The following is a 21,174-nucleotide window of genomic DNA, read 5'->3' as shown; positions in this document are numbered from 1 at the left end:
ATGTTCGGCTTATTCACTTACAACTAAAATAATCCAAACTATTAACAAGAAAATTCTTTAGTCATAATTACAATTTCTTTGAAGACATAAACTGAACCTTTGTATATTTTACCATTGTGCAGCACCAATCACATAGTAATTGCTTTGAAAAATGCTATTGTTTACTAAAGAAAACTTTAGGGATGGCTCAAGTATTACAACACCTGCCTAGTAAGCATAAGACCCTGAGTTCAAACTCCAGAAAGACAGAAAGAAAATTTTAGGGTGGTCACAAGGCAGACTTGGAGGGAAAGGATGTGTTTTTGATCAGGAGGAAGATAGTATATTCTTTAATTCATTCTGCATAAGCAAAAATTTAGGTACATGTCAAACCTTACCAAATATAACCAAGACTCAAATCATTGCCTTTATAAATATAAAGCTTCAAAGAGACTATTAAATTTGTATTAACTTTTTCCCTCTCTGGCTAAAACTGATAAACTGATTGATGTCAGGAAGCCCATATTAATTTGAGTAGAGATACATAAGTTTTATTGGAAGACCTGGGATACATGGTAAACAAACATAATATGGTTATTGCATGATTTCTCTAACTGGGAATACAAAGTCTGATGAACTAATGACTGGGAAAGTCTCACAATATCAAATCCTGAAGTGGTCAGTGAGAATTGCCAAAACATGTTTACAGAGGCCATTTATGAACAAGATCAACTCAAGATCAACATCCCCAGTACCTGACCTTTATTCTTTCCTAATTAAAGTTTTGTATCCAGCACTTGGCTTCATTCCTCATCACCAAATGCATGCTGCTTTTTCCAAAAGATAAATATTAATAGACTAGCAAATACATGTGCTCTGCAGAATGGAAAGAGCTAAGAGTTAGACATTGCTAGTTTGTAAATAATCCAACTTCAGAACACTTAGGAGCAAATAAGCGATAAGACAAGACAATGTCGGCTACTAAAGCACAACAGTCTGTTGATGGGAAAAGAAGAGGGATAGGATGTGTTGATAAGTGAGAGAATTTTCTGCAGAATAACAGCAGCTATCATGTTTAGAGCAATTACTGCATGGCAAATGCTATGTGTCTTGAAAACTTTGTAATATAGAGAGAATATATAGAGAACTTATCATCAATTGTTCAATTGTTTTTATTCACTGCCCTAGGAGCAGACAACTGGCGTTCCCTATCCCCCTCTACCCACTCTCTCTTAATGCTAACTTTCCATTTCAGATCTGTCTAATTCAGAGCCAACTTACTTTATACTCATCTTACTACTTTGGAATCTCAAATGTTTCCTAAATGAGCTTACATATCTCCTATTGTTGTCCACAGAGAGTTCTCATAAAATAAGAAGGGGATGGGTTAATAATTTGAGGCATTTGGTTTATCTTTACTGTTCACCACCTCTTAACAAGTACAGTCACAAACATATACAAGCACATGGTCACATCCATTGCACCTACAGTGGCAAGATACATTTCTAAAGGGAGAAACTTACAGCTGGACTAGCTAGCTCAGCAGCAGTTACTTTTCTGTCAGGTCACAATAAATGACTCAGGACCTCAGAAAAATGGTATTTCAATGTCGAAGTCTCTCCAAGAGAACATGAAGGACTATGCTAGAGGTATAGTAGTTTTCCTCCTTAACAAATGTTACTCCTAGCTGTCCATCATTTCAGTGCCTAACAAAAGGTATACACCAAAAGTAGAGGAATGAAGGAATTGAGAAGTCACTTCCAGTGATTCTTTTTTCTCTGTGGAGATAGAACTGGTTATTAATACACTGGGGGAAAGTCTGCAAATCACAGTTTTACCTCAGGCTCAGAGGTGGAGGTTTCTACCTCATGCCACATCGGGACTAGGAACAGAGGCAGGTTTGAAGCTTCAAAACTACATCTAGGCAGAGCATGGCTGAGAGTACTGCCTGAACCCAGCCCTGATTCTGCTATCTCCTCTTCTCCCGACTGCCCTGCCAAGGTACTGTACTCCAGCACCCAGTTGGAATTTTCCCTGATCCATCATCCTCACCTGAAAGCAGTGGTTTATCTGTAAGCTGCTCCTCTTCATCATATCTGCAAATTCCTATATATCATATCTAAAAAAGAACTGGTTTTAGTAGATGCATACATTCTGCTCTACATGAAGATAATGGGCTCTCATCAGGTTCCAATGGCTAAGCTAAGACAATGTCAAAGCTCCTATAGTAACCAGAGAGTTGGACAAAAACCATAGAGAACAGGCCTGAGACAAGTAGTTCAGAGGTGAGCTACAACAATTGCCCCAGACCTCCATACTCCTGAGATGCTTGCCCTGCAAAGTAGTCTGGCAGGCTGCCAGACTGTCCCTGATTCATCTTACTTACGGGCTGACATCCCATTCTGGTGATGAATGAGTTCAAAATAGTTGAGCTTCCACTTGTCTGTGCTTTCTGCCCAGCACAAGTATCCTTATACCCAAACTGAACACAGCACTTCAGGTATTAACCAGCAGTTAGAAAGTACTATTAGTTTTCTATTTCACATCACCCTGACTGTTTATGTAAAATAAGATTTCATTGCCTTTTTGCCAAACTCCCAATTCATATTAAGTTTCCTTCTACCTAACCAAATCTTCAAAGTTCAACAGAAATTGCTTTAGTAACAACTTTCTTCTATCCAGGAATATAATGTACAATAGGTAGATTAGATAGATGGATGATAGGTGATAGATAGGTAGGTAGATAGATAGATAGACAGAAACCAGGTATAAAAGGCTGAGAGTGGAGGATTGCAAGTTTGAGGTAAGTCTGGGCTACATAGAAAGACTATATATCAAGAAAAGTTGCATCATTCTGAGCGAGGTTAGCCAGACTCAGAAGACCAAAAATTGTATGTTCTCTCTCATATGCGGTCTTTAGCTCTAGGGCAAATACAGCAATGTTGTAGGACTTGGGTTACATGACAAGGGAGAACGTATACAGGAGGTACAGGGTTAGGTAGAAAATCCAAAACATGAAAGCATTTGATGTCCCCACTGCAGAGGAATTAATACAGAAACGTTAAAGCAACAGAGGTCAACACAAGAAGGTGATCAGGAACTAGAGAAAAGGTCAGTTAGAGATGAATCAACCTGGGTTGTAACACATTTGTACATGAAAGCAATGCTAGAAATCTCTCTGTGCAGCTGTCCTTATCTCAACTAGCAAAAATGCTATGTCTTTCTCATTATTGCTTATTTCTACTCTTCAACAGAACTGGAGAAAAGTGCAAAGTGGGGGGAAGGAGGGAGAAATGACCCAAACAATGTATGCACATGTGAATAAATTAATAATAAAAAAAGAAAGAAAAGTTAGAGAAACATAGATGGATATAGATTGACACATACAAATTCATATTTTCATCCACGAATATACATACATAAATATTGATATAAATCAACAATCCTTCACATACTGCTACAGTGAAAAAAGATCAGGAATCAAAATTCAAAGTACAATTTCTACTGAATGTGTGTCATTTGAAGCTTTGCCATATATCCTTGTTATATTATAGAAACAAAGAAAAGAAAGATAAATGCTAAATAAGAAGAAAAACAAAAAATAGCAAGATGATAAATGTGCAACATTATACAAAGCTCTTTTCATGCTGTGTCAAAAGCAAGTTTCAAGTAACCTGGACCATAAGCATCTTTATATGGGAATTGAGTGAAGCCCTACTACTATAGTTTCTGGAGCCAATTTACTTGGCCACTCTACAATCAGTTAACATAGAAACCTGAAAATTGTTAAGAGAGCAAAACATTCAAAATAATTTGCATCTATTCAATAAAATGTAGACATAAACCTGGCTTATTTTAGACATAAACTAAGAATTTCCCTAAAGACATTGAAGAAGGGTTTTTTTTAGAGGAGCTGTAATTCTCTCCAAATATTCAAATATTATATGGCAAAAAAAACTTTATTCTACATAGTTGAAGAGCAAAATAATGAACAAATAACTTTTTCTGAAGCAAGGGAAGAATTCCTTAACATTTCAAACTATTCAAAAGTATAATTGCTATCTTATAATCACGGAGCTCCCCATCATTAGAAGTGTGAAAAGGGACCTTGATATGAAGACTGATAGTTACGATTCCTATATGTGACAGCTATAATTAAGCCCACTTTCTCTTCCTCTCTCCCAAAAAAACCCTGTGTCTTATGAATCTTACACTCAGATTTGTATGTTTGAGGACTTACGTGTGTTTGTCTGTTTTTAAACTATGTTTTAATGGGAAATATTTTGTGCATTTAGTAACATCATGATAAACTTTGCTATCAGATAATCAAAGCCTCATAATTACCAAATAATTTCATCCTAATTACTAAAGTATTGAGAACATTGTCTCAGTCTACAAGTCACTCTAGAAGTCACAGTTCATATCTGATCAAAGAGCAAATTCTATTGACCCTGTCATCAAAATAGATACAGACTCTGTCCTCATCCCATTCATTATTTTTCTTCTCTCAAATTACTATACTCTCTTAACTGGATTGTGTGCAGGTAAAAGATTGGTCTCCTTGCTCCTTGCCTTGCCCCCATGATGTATTTTCTTAGCATAGCATCCCAGGCAATCCTTCTAAAGATAGGATGATATCTCAGACCAAAGATATTCGCTGGCTTTGCTTTTCACAAGTAAGCACCTGGCACATTAGACACTCAAAAATTTGTTGGTTGCATCTGTTTTACAGTTTTCCCAGGATATTTTATGGCACAAATTTGAGAGCCACTAATCAGTGAAAAGAAAAGGTTCCTTACTGTAAATAAATTTGGAGTTGGACTATTCTGTCATGCTACTAAAAGTTTGCAAGTACTTGAGCACTATTGTACAATGGATAAAAATACAGAATAAAATTCTTATCAGATTTTCATTAAAATGTACTTTTTCTAGTTTTAGTTCATATTCCCATTTGTCTTCTAAAAGAATTATTATTCTGGTTTTTTGGCTGGACTCAGGTTTTGAATTTAGAGCCTCATGCTTGCTAGGCATGTGCTCTATCACTTGAGCCACTTCTCCATCCCTTTTTGTGTTGACTTTTTTTGAGATAGGGTCTCATGAACTATTGCCTAGGCTGGCCTCGAACCAGTTTTTCTTGATCTCTGCCTCCAGAGTAGCTAGGGTTACAGGCATAAGCTACTGGCACCCAGCAGGTATTAATAATCTTTAATGTTTTTTTTTCCTCTCAACAAAAATCTTGGGAAGAAATATATCCATTCAGAAAACCTAGACCCAAATAATTGAAGAAAGATATGAGCATTTAGAAGTCCTATGGGAAGAAGAAGTCAATGCGGCTAAAAGGAACAGCATTAGATCAGCAGAAAAATTGATAAATGTACTGGTTGGTAAGTGTAATGTGGTAATGAAGAAAATATTGCTAATCATTCAAACACTTCCTGAAAGGGCTAGGAATGTAGTTCAGTGGTAGAGCACTTAACTACCAGGCACACAGCTCTGGGTTCAATCTCTAGTACTACAAAATAAAATACTTACTGAAGAAGGAAATGACCAAGATGCCTGCGATTTTTTCTCAAATATTTTGTGTGCAGCACTTGTATGTGAATGTGTCTCTGTGTGTGAGTGTGTGAAGTATTCCACAGTTGTAACCAGTGAAAACAGTCACAGAACAGGATAGATTCTGAGATAGACCAGAAGGACACACCTCTTGCTGCGGCACTTGGGCAAGAGCTAAGCACTGTTAAGCTTTGTTAAATACTAAGTTGCTATTAGAATTGCCATTAGAATTATTGGTTCTGTGATGATCTTTCATTGAGCCTCTATTATAAACATCCCTTAATGCTTTCTACAAATGTTTAAAACTGCCAAGAGTGGGGCCAGTTGACCTGAGCAGGGAACTGTCAGTCAAGCAACCCCTCTGTCACCAGGAAGACTGCTTTCATGGCACCGTGGCTGCTTTGACTACTCCACACATACCTTAAAAAAGCTATACTGAAACCACTGCTGTTTTCTGTCAAAACACAACTCCGGTTCCAGGAGGTACTATTGCAACCATGACTATTTCAGACAGCTTGCATTAGTCATTTTGCCATGTGCACTCTAGATGACCTGCCATCTAGAGTTGGGGGGCGGCGAACATGGAGGCGCAGATCACAATCTTCATTTGCATGAAGAGCTGTGCTGTTATTGGTGCAAAAACCCCTTGCTACGCCTTCTTCTGCCTATATCATCAGGCAGTTTGGCTTACTTTTCAAGTCATCTGGGAGACACCCTTCTGTGCCACCTGATGCTGTGACATTAAGCCCATTGAAAGACTTCTTTTGAGTGGTCTTTTCTTGCCTACTTTGAAATTTATCTTTATAGAGTGGGTTAAACTTGTAACATGAAGAGGGGACTGGAAGTGACAAAGAGCAGAAGCAGCAGTAAGACAGCAGCAACTATCACTCCAGTGGGAATGGCAGTGGTTGTGGCAGCTGCAATAGTGGTAAGAAGGTAGCTGAACAATTCCAGAGAGATGCCAGGGCAGAAATGATGAGAAGCAAAGACAATAGGAATGGAAGAGGGACAGTTGTATTACAGAGAAAGCAAGAGAAGTAAACTGCAGGCCCCAGTAACTGAAAGAGTTCACGGGAGATGTCAAGCCTTAAGTGCCAAGGATCCTGACACCCTAGGCCTGAAAGCTGTAATGCTAGCCACTGTAGGAGCTGAGAGTCCCAATTCCTAAGTCCTTCCCTAGTGCTGAAAGATTAACAAGCGCTGCCTGCTGCTACCTGCTGCTGCCACTCACTGCCACTAGAAGCTGAAGAATACAGCAGCTGCCAAGTGCCAGGCCACTGATAAGCCTCCAACTTGAGTACCTAGAGCATAATTCTCTGCCTTCTAAAGCACGGAGCAATAAGCCCCTAGCTTGTTACTTATCATAGCTTATTAAGGGTTCGATCAGTAAACCTCTGGGACTGCTAGTCCAGCCTGTAGGCATTGGGGACTCAGAGGTTCGGGACTGCCAACACTAGAGGAGCGATTTCTCACCTCCTCGTGACGCCTGTGTAGGCCAAGCCAGTGACTGGTAACCAGTATGATGCCCACAGTCGCAGCAGGAGAGGAAATAATAAGCAGAATAATTTGGCATATTTATGATGTTTGTTGAACTGAGGGAGATCAGAAAAAGTAGTAACGGTGTTCTAAGTGTACTCCATATAAGGCACCGAGATTTATTTTAAAAGTCCCCCTGAAACCACAAAATCTAAAGTTGATACAGGAAAGAGTAGGAAATACTCTGGAATTAGTAGGTATAGGTAAGAACTTTCTCAACAAAACCCCAGCAGCACAGCAACTAAGAGATAGCATAGATAAATGGGACTTCATAAAACTAAAAAGCTTCTGTTCATCAAAAGAAATGGTCTCTAAACTGAAGAGACCACCCACAGAGTGGGAGAAAATATTTGCCAGCTATATATCAGACAAAGGACTGATAACCAGAATATACAGGGAACTTAAAAAACTAAATTCTCCCAAAACTAATGAACCAATAAAGAAATGGGCAAGTGAACTAAACAGAACTTTCTCAAAAGAAGAAATTCAAATGGCCAAAAAGCACATGAAAAAATGCTCACCATCTCTAGCAATAAAGGAAATGCAAATTAAAACCACACTAAGATTCCTTCTTACCCCTGTTAGAATAGCCATCATTAGTAACACCACCAACAACAGGTGTTGGCGAGGATGCGGGGAAAAAGGAACCCTCTTACACTGCTGGTGGGAATGTAAACTAGTACAACCACTCTGGAAAAAAATTTGGAGGCTACTTAAAAAGCTAGACATTGATGTACCATTTGATCCAGCAATACCACTCTTGGGGATATACCCAAAAGACTGTGACACAGGTTACTCCAGAGGCACCTGCACACCCATGTTTATTGCGGCACTATTCACAATAGTCAAGTTATGGAAACAGCCAAGATGCCCCACCACTGACAAATGGATTAAGAAAATGTGGTATCTATACACAATAGAATTTTATGCAGCCATGAGGAACGAAATGTTATCATTCGCTGGTAAATGGATGGAATTAGAGAACATCATTCTGAATGAGGTTAGCCTGGCCCAAAAGACCAAAAATCGTATGTTCTCCCTCATATGTGGACATTAGATCAAGGGTAAACACAACAATGGGATTGGACTTTGAGCACATGATAAAAGCGAGAGCACACAAGGGAGAGGTGAGGATAGGTAAGACACCTAAAAAACTAGCTAGCATTTGTTGCCCTTAACGCAGAGAAACTAAAGCAGATACCTTAAAAGCAACTGAGGCCAATAGGAAAAGGGGACCAGGAACTAGAGAAAAGGTTAGATCAAAAAGAATTAACGTAGAAGATAACACACACGCACAGGAAATCAATGTGAATCAATGCCCTGTATAGCTATCCTTATCTCAACCAGCAAAAACCCTTGTTCCTTCCTATTATAGCTTATACTCTCTCTACAACAAAATTAGAAATAAGGGCAAAATAGTTTCTGCTGGGTATTGAGGGGGTAGGGGGGAGAGGGAGGGGGCGGAGTGGGTGGTAAGGGACGGGGTGGGGGCAGGGGGGAGAAATGACCCAAGCCTTGTATGTACATATGAATAATAAAAGAAAAAGAAACTCCCCCTGAAAATGCTAAGTACATTGTAAGAGATTCTGGGAATATAACAGATGAAGAACTCATAAAACATAAATTATTAGTGTTAGTGTGGCTCTTTTTATACTCCCTGAAGAGAATCCTGGAAAATGCAGTTTTACCATAATAAATAAAAAATAAAATACCCAAACTCTTGGATATTACAGATATTGTTTGATAGATACTTGTAATTGTATATTCATTTTCTCTTAGTTTCTTAGTAATTGAAATATAGATCTCCTATACATAGGAGAAATATTTCTCAACATGTTTTACAGATAGATTTACTGACATGAGCAACATCTGTCCAGTAAAATGAAAGTAGAAGTATTGTTTGAACTTCTAAAAGGTCTCTTTAAAATACTATGAATGCAGTGGCTAGTGCTGCAGTCATAACTTTGGTCCATCATGCAATGGAAGAGGAAGGCCAGAGTAGAAAGGTAGAAGTAACCGGGATTTCTGATGCTCACCGGACTGCTCTACAAGCCTGTTCTTCTACATCCAGACTTCTAGAGGAGTACTCTACTGATTACTGAAAATTTTCTGCTATATCCAACTAAATCTAACCTTAACTATTCAGAACTCGTCATCATTATTACAAAATATCAGCACCTTTATTTTTCACAAATACAAGGTCTTCAATTCATTCAGTCTGTATGACCATGTATGAGACTACAATGAATCTGACAGTCTGCACTGGGAAAAAGCTTTGCAGGCAGAGCTAGGATATCCTAGGCAAAGCATCTGTACAAAACCTAAGGTTAGTTTATAGCAAATGGTTAACATATATTTCAAACTATGGACTTATCTTTAATTTCTTTCTGAGATAAGTGTAATATCCACGGTGAGGCCTCTACCCACAAATATTTGTAAAGGCAAGTAATATTAGAGTCCATGACTTTTCTAGTGAGAGCTCACATTGACATGCGTAATCACTAACAAGAAAGGAGTGATCAGACTTTCTGTAAATTGTGCTGCTTCCATCCAGAGTAAATACTTTCATATTGCTGGTCCCATTTATGCAAATGTGTTGAAAAATCACATTATTGGAATTGCTTTCCAGCCTAAAGAAGTAGTAAACAACACTAGACAAAATAAACTAAAATGGGGATGCCAGCTAAAGAGCTGCTGCCAGCTTTCTCTAGTTGCTCTATTTAATTTTCCCAGAAAGTTGACATGTGAGTGAGCACCTAAATTTATTCCTCTATCCTTTTATAGCCATAAAATAAATAAAAGATGTCAGAGTCTATACCATTCCTTCTGAATCACCTCGACCCAAATGTCATGATGATGGTAATTTAATATTTGAGTCAGGCCCAGACACTGTTTAAGTTGTATTTATCAGATTAAGGTTGGTGTAGGGGAATTTAAGTATTGCTGAAGTAACAAAACAAAAAAATAAACTTTTAATACTTCCAAGTGAAAGAAACTGCTGTTGGGAATGAAAACCTATGATTCTGGTAAAGAATGTCCTCACTTATCAATTGAGGATGATTCAGAAATCTTCCTGAATAGAAAACAATATCAAACACCATGTCCTTGCTATACTTAGGACAATTTCCCTTTAATTTTCTGCATTTCCTAGCTAACCTCTCACATAGAAATATCAAATATCAAGTTGTACAATCAACATATGGCTATTGGGAAAGATTCTTACTAAGTCAACCCATGATCCATCCCTGTTTCTCCAATTTTCCCACCAGAGTCCTCAGCTCCTTTGGAATTTGGAACAGCTCAATGTTTTCAGTTTGGTGAGTTGCTCCATACCAGCTCAGAGTTCTGGGAACTACTGTACTATATGAGTCTACCTATTCAAGGGGGCCTTTTTCTATCCACAGAGGTCAAAATTAATTCCAATAATAATTTGCAGTACAAACTAACATAAGAATTTGTTGTTCTAATGATGTACTTTTATATAATTTTTGTTAAGAAGTGGTACTAATTTTAGATTTTTAGCTTGGTAGATTTTCATTTTGTTCCCTAAGAATTTCTTTTCCCATTAGTCTTAAAATTGGATGCCATTGTGAAGTGGTATACTTTTATGCTGAAGAGAAAGGGCAAGAGTGTGTCCATCTAGTTCTGTTCCTATGAGGTAGAGTACATATTTGACACTGAAAGAATAATTTGGAAATACTTCATTTTGATGGGGTGATGATTAAGAAATTATATATTTTTCTTACTGAGTTATTTTATAGTGTATACAAATCAGTGATCAACCAGCAAACGTATTTATTTGAGCTTACTAAAGCTCTGTATTCTTTTGCCTTCAATCTGTTATCTTCAGAACAAATGAAAGTTTTTTGAGCCTTTCCTTTTTCTTTTCATTTTTCTTATTGACACAAAGTAGGGTTTATTTCACAAAAACCAAAATGCCAATACTTTCTTAAGCAATGACATAAAACCAGTGACCCTGTGCCTGCATGGGACAGAACATTAAATTTTGGTCCCATGGCTCAATTTTTAAGATGACTAAAAGTAGTGCCTGAGAAACATGGTATCTATCTTGAATACCATTTTGTACACTTCAATTCCTGTCTTGGAGAAATTGGTTTTCAATTTTCAACATGTAAACAAAAAAAAGGCATTTTCTCTAAGATTTTTAAACTAATTTTTAGTTTTTACTAAATTTTATATAGAGAAACATTTTAAAAATCATTTCTAGCAAGCACTTGACATCTAGCTAGCTCTCGACTCCTTTTTTATTCTGTTTTGTTCTATCAGTGATTTGAGAACTCCTTTAAAGAAAATAATTTACTACAATGAAGCAGCAGAATTCTCATCCATCTTTATGAAGTACAAAGAACGTCAGATGATGATAAACTTACTCTTTGTAATCTGGACAAAGCAAACCTGAAGCAGAGTTCTATGATGAACATGTTTTATGACTCCTCTAACGTGCTGCATTCTACCTATGTGCATTTTTTTCATGTTAAACTACACTTACTTAAACTCCTCCCCTATCTTTCTAAAGTAATTTTCCGAAGTTGGAGTGTACTCTTCTCCCCCTTAGGCTATGCATTCATTGAGGCTTTCTCCTCACCATGACTTTATGATGTCTAGTATACAATATTTCTACTCCCCACATCTTTGCTGTGCACAGTCACCTTGCCCTTTCCACCACCACAAGAAAGATGGACAGCTGACAGATGAAGTGTAAGGTGTCTGTGTTTGCATAGCTTCAGAGTTAGAGTAACATCACCAGCCACATATCTAGTCTTTTCAGTTTGTTTATACATTGAGGGAAAATTCAGTTTGTTAAACTTTTCATGCAATTGCATCCAAATTTGCCACACCAAAGACTTGGATCTTTTCTGAGAAGTGACTTTTTAATTCTAGTGTTCCTAACTTGGAGATCAGACGGTTGCTTTCACATGATGTATTCAGTGTCTCGTGACCGTAGTTTGCTTTGTTTGATAGTATCGGTGCTCCTTGTAGTTTTCAAGAGCTATTTTGTAAACAGATAATGTATTCCTCCACTGAAAACACAATAAAAAAACACCAAAAAAAGTTAATTCTTATAATAAACACAGGAAGGAGATGAACTCATGCTAAAAATTTCTTTGATCTCCTGTATCCAACTTGTAATGTTAACATACACCTGTAATTCAAGTAGTTTTCCTTCTATCCTTCAATGATCAAATGAAGCCTCATCAGACTCAAATTGCCTGAAATTGTAATTAGTACTAAAATTCTTGAATATTACTATTATTCTTGAAGACCTAAACCTAGGATCTCACCAAAAATGTTGTGGTTCTGTAACATATCAGAAGAAAAAAGATATTGAAGTTATTAGGCTAAACCACTAAATTATGATAGATGCAAATATATTTTAAATTTCTAAAATAAAAAATTTTAAATAAGATTTGCACCTTACCCAAGTGCCAATGGCTCATGTCTACAATCCTAGCTACTCAGGAGGCAGAGATCAGGAGGACCCCAGTTTGAGGCTGGCCCAAACAAATAGTTTGGGAGACCCTATCTCAAAAATACCCAACACAATAAAAGGGCTGGTGGAATGAGTAAGGTGATAGAACACCTGCCTAGCAATTGTGATTTCCTGAGTTCAAACCCCAGTACCACCAAAAAGAAATGTTTACACCTTAAAATGTGATACTTACAAAATAAAATTTAAATATCTCAGTTTAATATTTCAGTATAGAAACAACACTCTAAAGGCTCTTGACATGCTTATTCTGATGTTTTTTTCTATTTCTCAAGCCCAGAACTTTAGACTGTTCAAGTGAACAGTCTATATGATTTTGGTTCTGGTTCTAGTACTTCAGCAGTTGCTATGATTCTGAGTATCATAATTTCAGTATTGGGTCAATCTCTCTTGAAATAGTATTAATTCAAAAACAGGCATACCCAGTATTACAGTTTGAATATGACTTGAGTGTGCTCTCCAAAGTTTCACATTCTGAAGGCTTGTTCCCATTGTGGAGGTGTTGAGATGGTGTAGTCTTTAAGAGGTTAAACCCTAGTTATGGGGTCCTTGGGACCACCACCCTTGGAAGGGTTTAATGTAGCTTTCTTGGGACCTCCAGTAGTTCCTGGAGAGATTGGGTTGTTAATAAAAAGAGCATGCCTGGCCCCTGCATCCCTCATGCTTCCTGTCTTGACACGTGACTTCTCTCTCCTTGCATGCCATCCAACATGCTATAACATAAATAGCTAGAGACAGCAGAGGCTAATCCAATGGTGCCACACAACCATTAACTTTCTGCCTCTAAACCTGTGGACTAAATAAACTTCTTTTCTTTATAAATTATGCATCCTCTGCTATTTTGTTTCAGCAAAAGGGGAATAGAATAAGACACTGAGGATTTGAAGTTCTCATATTGCAAAACCAATTATGCAGATCCAGTTATAATCTGTCCATTCAGACTAGGTAACTGTTATTAAAGAAGAGCAAGAAATTGACTATTTGAGGTCTTTCTCATTCATCTACACTATCTCTGTCTGAATCAAAAGCTATATGGAGAAGATAATCAAAATTTTTGGTAATAAGAAAGTGGTTTCTTTGCGTATCAGTAAGATTCAAATTTTGTACGTGATTGAAGATACCTGTTCTTGCTGATCTGGATAGCAGATATAGTTTTACTCACTTCCTTGACACCTTATTTCATAGCTGTTCTTGGCTGAGGTTTCCCTACTTCCCCAAATGTTGGTCATCATAATCACCACTTGTTTACCTTCCCTTTATACAAAGTTCTAGTTTCTTCAGTGCATCCAAGTCTTATGGAGGGCTTCTTTACCAAAACTCTGAGTATGTCAGTCATGGACTTTGGCTTGCTGTCCACTAAAACTAGGCCATGAGCATTACAGTTCAGAGAATTCTTGGTTTAGGAAAGGCAAATTTCCATGGATAAGACCTAGTTGCTACTTCCATCACTTAAGGTGATTTGCTTATCTCATTTGTGCCCAAGTTGACTGACAGGGACTGTCTCTAATTATAACTTTTCTCATTAAGGTGCCAGAAAGTATATTTCCATCATTCTCTAACAGAGACATAAGAGAGCATGGATGTAACAGAGACATGATAAAGCACGTCACACTAAGACAACCGAAAAGAACCGCCCAATCTCTGCTTCCTTAGCTGTGCCTCAATAGTTTACCAAACCCGTATGCCCAGAATTTAAGGAAGAAATGTAACATGCCAGATGACAAGGAAAATTCCTTTGGTTTGCTGAGGCAGGGTTAGGAAGTGTCCTAGGATGCCAGGAGCTTAATTTCTTAGCTTTCTGAACCAAGTGAAAACAAAACAAAAGACAAGTGCAAGTTAAACTTTAAAACCCCTTTTACATTTTTGCAAAGTTGAATTGGGGGGGTGTAACTTGGATCTGTCACCCACATGGCACCTCCTACTACTTTCTCTCCTTAGGAGAGAGATCCTCCTCCTTCACACATGGATCCACACGTGGAAGAAATGAATTTACAAAGCATCTTGAGCACATTCAGGCATCTAACACTCAAGAGAGAAATGGATGCTATCCTGTCAGAACCTAGGAATAAAGAGAGAAATTCACCAGACTGGGCCATAATTTTCACCGTGCTAACTCCCACTCTGTGGGAATCGGTATGTAGCCAAGGTTGTGTGCTGCTCTTGATGGAGAAACATCAAGAAAGAGGATGGAGAGAGACAACCCACCCATACATTTCATCAATCCTGGCTCCTCTTGGGCAGGAGAGTGAAATTTCCTCTCATCTATGGAAATGTGAAATGCACAACACTTAACTATTTCCCTAATAAAATAATGACAAAGCAGAGTACTGGAAGTCAAGTTCAGAAAACCTAGTATCCGCAAGGTGCGCAGCAACACACGGGAGCACGCTGGTGGCAGTGGCAGTAGCCGAAGCACAGATCTTTGGCAAAGGCGAAGGTGGGTGGCGGCTACCTGTGACCTGTGGTAGTGGCGGCTCCGGCTCCAGGATGAGGCTGGACGGTGTGCAGCTTTCCAGCTGGGAAGAGAATGCTTGAAACCTGCATTGCAGTAGCGACTTCTCGGCTGGCTCCGCCCAGAATGTAGAAGCCCTGAGGCGCCACCACTGCCCACCAGTGTCTCACTCTTCTATTTTGTCACCATGGTTTCAGTTCCAGGGTCACAAAAGTTATGCGGGAACTGGTGATATTCTTGAAGCTAAATACAGCCTCTTAAGTGGTCTTGCCAACCCCTTTCAGTGTTCAAATTGCATCCATCTCTCTCATCATCAAGAAATAGATGCCCATGAAGATTATCGTATAAAGTGACCCAGAAAGGCCTTCTAGAGATCATTGCTCTCTTCTTCTTGAGCGACCCTACCGGGAGTCTTCCTCTAGTTCTCGTTCTACCAGCAGAATTTCTTCTCAGATGTGTCTTCTTTGAGTCTCTTGCACACATTTCTGATGAGGAGGATTTGGAGTTGAATGAAGTTGCTCCCTGCTTTACTCTGTGACCATTACAAGTGCCTCTCCAGAAGGCTGGTCTAGAGGAGAGTCCTGGCATAGACTGAATGGACTTGAACACTGTTTGTCACCCAGGCAATCTCCTTGCCACTCTCCTATATCCAATATGGCTGATGACAATTGGGAGGAGACCTACGCCAGCCTCAGGACCTTATGCAGGCCCACAACCCACATGGGGGAAAGGAGGCACTCCAGTGCTGGAGTTGGTTGTGCTAGTTTCCTTTCATGCATTGGAGTTGGTCACTCCACTAGGGGAAGGGTAACAGAAGACCCCTGGCTCAGTGCTCTGTCCACAGTGGATAAGGCCTTGGCCCTTCCCTTTTTCCAATTCAGTACCGTGTAGCTCTCTGAAATCACGGAAGACTTCTGAAGATGGAGCTGTGTACTACAAGGAAAATTAGATCTCTGTTCAGATGATCAAGGGAGTTTATCACCAACCTAGGAGACTTCAATTGATGTGGCTTTGAATCTCAGTATCCTTTAAGGGGAGATTCATCTGGTGACCAATTTCTTTCAGTTCCTTCACCCTTTACCTGGCCATGCCCCTTTATTTTGCACATCTTCATTACTTCCACTAAACTGGGCTTTATCAAGTCACTTTGGACTATGTTAACTGAAAGTAGTAGTGCAGCCTAAAGTTCATCATTGAGCCCATTTTGAAACTGAAGATAATCCAGGGGCAGCAAAAGCATCTACTGGTGGATATCCTGTTGTGAAGCTCCTAGGCTATAGTGAAAAGTCAGCAAATCTACAGATATTTATTGGAACAGCAGATGGTTGGTGTTTACGACCTCATGCATTTTACCAGATGCATTGAATCACTAAAAAAGACACTTGCTATTATAAGCCAAGAAATAATAATTGCCAGTACAAAAATTCTGGAAATTCCATTTCTTCCTGACAATATGTCAGTCATTATTAACTGCTCAGGTATTTTGAAACTCTATAATTCAGAAATAAAATTGTAAAAAGCAGAAACTGTTATCATTATAAAGAATACAAGGGAATGACTTGTATTTCATGTACACACTCCACAGCCCAATGGAAAAGTTCTTTCTCTGTAGATAGCTTTGTTCTCTGTTGAGCGCTCCCAAATATCTACTCAAGATCTTCCTCATATTGAGAGGCACAGTATTAATAGTTGTTCTGTAGGACACGAAATGATTGTAACTAGATCTACTTTTCCTCCAAATCCAAAATCATTTTTCTTGAGGACAAGCTAGATGACCTTAGGGAATGATAGAATGGAAAATAATCAGGGAAAAAATGCCAAGGGGCTCACATTATTCTTGAAGTTCCCTCCTCTCATAAACCTGGCATTTTAACTGCACTACAAGAGCACTTTTATCTTTGCAAAGGTAAGAGGAAAAGGGCCAGTCTTAAGCTTTGATGTACACACCAGTTTTAATGAAGCAAGAGCACAGAGAAGACACTGATTTGTCTTCAGTTCTTCTTTTGCCAATGCTTCCTCCTGTCCAGTGCCAGAGGCTTTCCTCATATACAAGGCACCACATGCCAGTGCAATGTCAGCACAGAGAAGCTGAGTTTGTTCCATCTTGCAAGCATATGAATCCATAGTAACCTCTTTCCATGTACCATGGTTGCAGAGTAGGGATGAGCATGCTGGTGAAGAACAGTCTATGATACTTTCTTCAGTTGTACACCAGCCTTTTAAAGTTACTCCAACATCTGCTGTGGGGTCTTCCTGTATGCCTGTACAAACTCATGTTGGTATGATGGACCAACTTATCCTTCTATTAATGTTGTCTCTAGTCAAGAATTTGACCCAGTTTTGTTGCAGCAGGATGCATCTCTTCCTAGTGTAGTAAATCTTGACTGTCGATCACTGTTATCCATACTATTTTATCCATTAAATTTGGGATAAACAAGACATCTGTTACCGCATCCAACTCATTTTGTGCAAACCCCACATCATCTGCTGTTAATGGGAGGCTATTGTTCAAACATCAGACAAAGAATACTTCTTTAATAAAAGACTGGTGTACAGGTCAGCCTTCCCCTCAATTGCAACTTATTACATATGTCATTCACATTCAAGTTTGCTATAGCCAGTTAGCAGTCTCTTGTCTCCTGGCTACTTCACCACATTCTGTGTCACTTACCCCTTAGCTGCAGTCTATGCAAAATCAATTCCTAGCTCAGGTTCTGCTTCATTACACTCCAGCCACCGTAATGCTTGTGGACAGCACTCAATTCAAGCACAAAATATAGACCAGGGAGGTCTTTCTGCATCTTCATCCTTTATGTTTCACAGTTTGTGTGATGTGATCCAGCATTGTTTCCAACCATCAACATTAAACCTGAACCTGAAGCAGGAACATTGGTCTACAGGACCTCACTTTAGATTATGTGAATGAGATAACTGGGAAATATCCCAGATGGTTTCCCAAAGCTCAGAGGTGAGCAGAGAGGCTCCCTTGCTGGATCCTGAGTTCCTAGATTTAAGAAAACCTAACAAGCTATAACAGTGCTCGCTTGCAGCTTTGTGCCAACCACTAACTTCTCAGCATATTTCTCTCTTGGACCATGGGTGTCCAGCTCTTCTGCCTTCAGAACTCATGCCAGGAGTTGGGCTCACCATTTTTGGGAAAAGCAGCTTTCCTCTACCTTAGACCTTGGGGAGATTTTGTAAAAGGACAGGAACAGCATGGGATGTTTGAGCTGTGGGAAAATGATCTTTATATCTTCTATACTTAAATAGGATACTTTCTAGGACTATGCCTCAGAAATTCAACATGTGCTCTGCAGCCTTTCACAGATTCATAGGAAATAAAGTCAAATATAGTTCATGCTCTTTATGAGAGTAAACTGTTGTTAGATAAAATGAGAAGACAGTATTCCACCAGTGAATACTGACATATATAAAGAATATAGTGAATATAAAGACATGCCAGATGTTTTTTAAAAGCTTTTTTGTAACTTTCTAGATAATTTTCCTGCAGTCTTTCCATACTAGAGCCATGTTGAAACTGCATTTTTCCTCTCATGACTACTGATAAGGTGACTTTAGAAGGTTTTAGTTTGTTAGCTTTCATTTTCTGCCATCCTAAAAACTAGTTTCTACCCTCTTTTCCCTGGAGTAGCTGCCTCATGCAGGGTCTTTACAAGACCATTTGGGAACTACTTTGCTGCTTTCAAGAATAAAAGCTTAACTGGGTGTTTTGGCTTATACCTGTAATCCTAGCTACTTGGGAGGGTGAGATTGGGAGGATCATGGTTAGAAGCCAGCCTGGGCAAATGGTTCGTGAAACTGTATCTCCAAAATAACCAGAGCAAAATGGACTGGAGGTGTGGTTCAAGAGGTAGAGCTCCTGCTTTGCAAGTGTGAAGCCCTGAGTTCAAACTCTAGTCTCTCCATAAAAAGAAAAAGAAAGAATAGAAGCTTCTATGATGCAAAGTGGCTAAATGGTGGTACCTTTTAAATACCTTGATGACTGCAGCATGAGAAATGCTTTCCTATTTAAAACAAAAGATAAATTTTAAAATAGAGCCTTCTAGGCCAGAAGCCACATGCTCTGTATCATGTGCGGAATATAGACAAAAATGCAGCTATATTGTGAAACACTGGTCACGCTAAGGGAGGTCACACAGGGAGAGGTAGGGACACTGAGAACTTTGAACAGGGTTGATATCCTCTCTATTCAACAGTGAATGTAGACACATTAAACCTACTAAAACTACCACAAGAAAGGGATTAAGGTAGAATGAAAAAAATTAGAGGAGAAAGGGCGAAATGAGGTAGAAGAGTAAATATGATGCAAAAAATGTGTACACATGTAAGTAAATGCAAAAATGATACCTGTTGAAACCACTCCAGGAATCGCAGTGGGGAGGAGGGATGAAGGAGAATGGTTCAGAAGGTGAATTCATGTATGATATGTTTTGACACATTGTAAGAACCTGTATAAATGCCACAATGTACTCCCACCCATCACAACAATAAAGGAAAAAAATAGAACCTTCTATACTATACTGCTCTATTTTAAAATACAGTTGTTTTTATATCAGATTTGTAAAAGCTTTCCAGTTAAGAATCGATACTTTTGCGGGCATTGTAGATACTTAAATTTTTATGGAACATGGTAGTAAAGCATACATTCATTGAGCTGTGCAAATTGATTTCCAGTAGTGGCACTGAACAACTGGGCACTTGCTAGCATGTACCCTTCCCTTTCAAACTGTGCTAAATCTTTGTTTGAGGGCTAAAACAAGAAGCCTTCTGCTTACTAGAGATGCACAACATAGCTGAAAGCAACTTGAGAAGGGAAACATGTCTTTGGGTTCACACGTGGCACTGCTGGCCTGTGTACAACCCACCCTTGTCCTGGAACAGCCGCTATCACCAGACCTCTGCTGAGCCTGACTGTGAAGCCTTGTTTGTGATATACAAAGCAGATGATTATCTTTAAGGCTCAAGTTGAAACCTTATGTCTTATAAAATGGAAGTTTTGTAAAGGAATTGGTTTTTCTTACTTATGCTTACAGCACTTGGGTTTCTGTTTTCTCGTACATTTTTATTTCAAAACCATTTGCTGGGATATGGTGCTACTTACACAAAGGAAAGAAGAGTCAACAGTTCAGGCACCTCTTCAGTTATAGTGATGAAATAATAAACAGTGACAGATCACAGAGAGAGGAAAGAGAGAGAGATAGAAAGTATTAAATAGGTTGCAGTGCAATTTCTGAGAAACACAAGGACACCAGAGGCCAATTCTACTGGATTTGGACAGCACATATGCTGGATCCAGCAGTCATAAACATGTGGCTTTGGTTGCATATCTGGGCAGAAAAAGGGGTTTGGTGTTTTTTGTTTGTTTGCTTCTTATTTTATCAGGCCCAGAGTTCTTTTTATGTGGTGGCTATTGTTTGAATTTCAATATTATCAATCAAGGAATGTTTATCCACTGCTTCAGCTGCAAAACTCTTATTTTCTATACTAGGTAAAAAAATATATATATATGTGTGTGTGTATATATATATATATTTCTATAGGCACTTGAATTGTGACCCTTTGCCTTTAATGAGACATACTACAGTGATAGACTTTCATTATTTATGCAAAAGTTGTTTAGTTTTCCCTATTGGCTAAAGAGCTATATTACTCAATATCTTAGGGTTTTATTTATTTATTTGGTGGTACTGGAATTTGAACTCAGGGCCTCATGCTTATGCTTGTTAGGCAGGCACTCTAGCACTTAAGCCACTCCACCAGTCCAATATATTAGGTTTTATCTTAATTTTTTTAGGTTACTCATAACCCAATTTGTAGTTCAATTTTATGCAGTGAATGAATATTGTTTTTATTTAAGGAAATTCTAACTTGATTTTTTTCTCCAAGAAAAGTGATACTCAGTGCCCCACTATTATCAATGCTATGAAATAATGTGCACAAACTACAAACAATGATTATTGCTTCTTCCTGTTCCTAAACAAGAAAAGAAAGTCATTTGAGATTCAAACATACATACTTTTGCCATAAAATGCCATTATTCACACAGGAAATCCCAGCCCAACCCTTCTTTCAACAAACATTTAATGCATGGCTGTCATGTGGTCAGTGAGGTAACAGCAGATAG

General features: G+C 38.6%; 1 pseudogene; it reads left to right on the top strand.

Annotated features, from left to right (window-relative positions):
* The first annotated feature begins 8,999 nt into the window (after positions 1–8,999).
* Positions 9,000–17,121, top strand: LOC109691376 (nuclear factor of activated T-cells, cytoplasmic 3-like; annotated as a pseudogene).
* Positions 17,122–21,174: the final 4,053 nt, after the last annotated feature.

The sequence above is a fragment of the Castor canadensis genome, chromosome 6 (genome assembly GCF_047511655.1).
Source record: "Castor canadensis chromosome 6, mCasCan1.hap1v2, whole genome shotgun sequence".
Taxonomy (NCBI): domain Eukaryota; kingdom Metazoa; phylum Chordata; class Mammalia; order Rodentia; family Castoridae; genus Castor; species Castor canadensis.
Note: the sequence above shows the minus strand (reverse complement) of the source record. Positions and strands in the feature narration are given on the sequence as shown.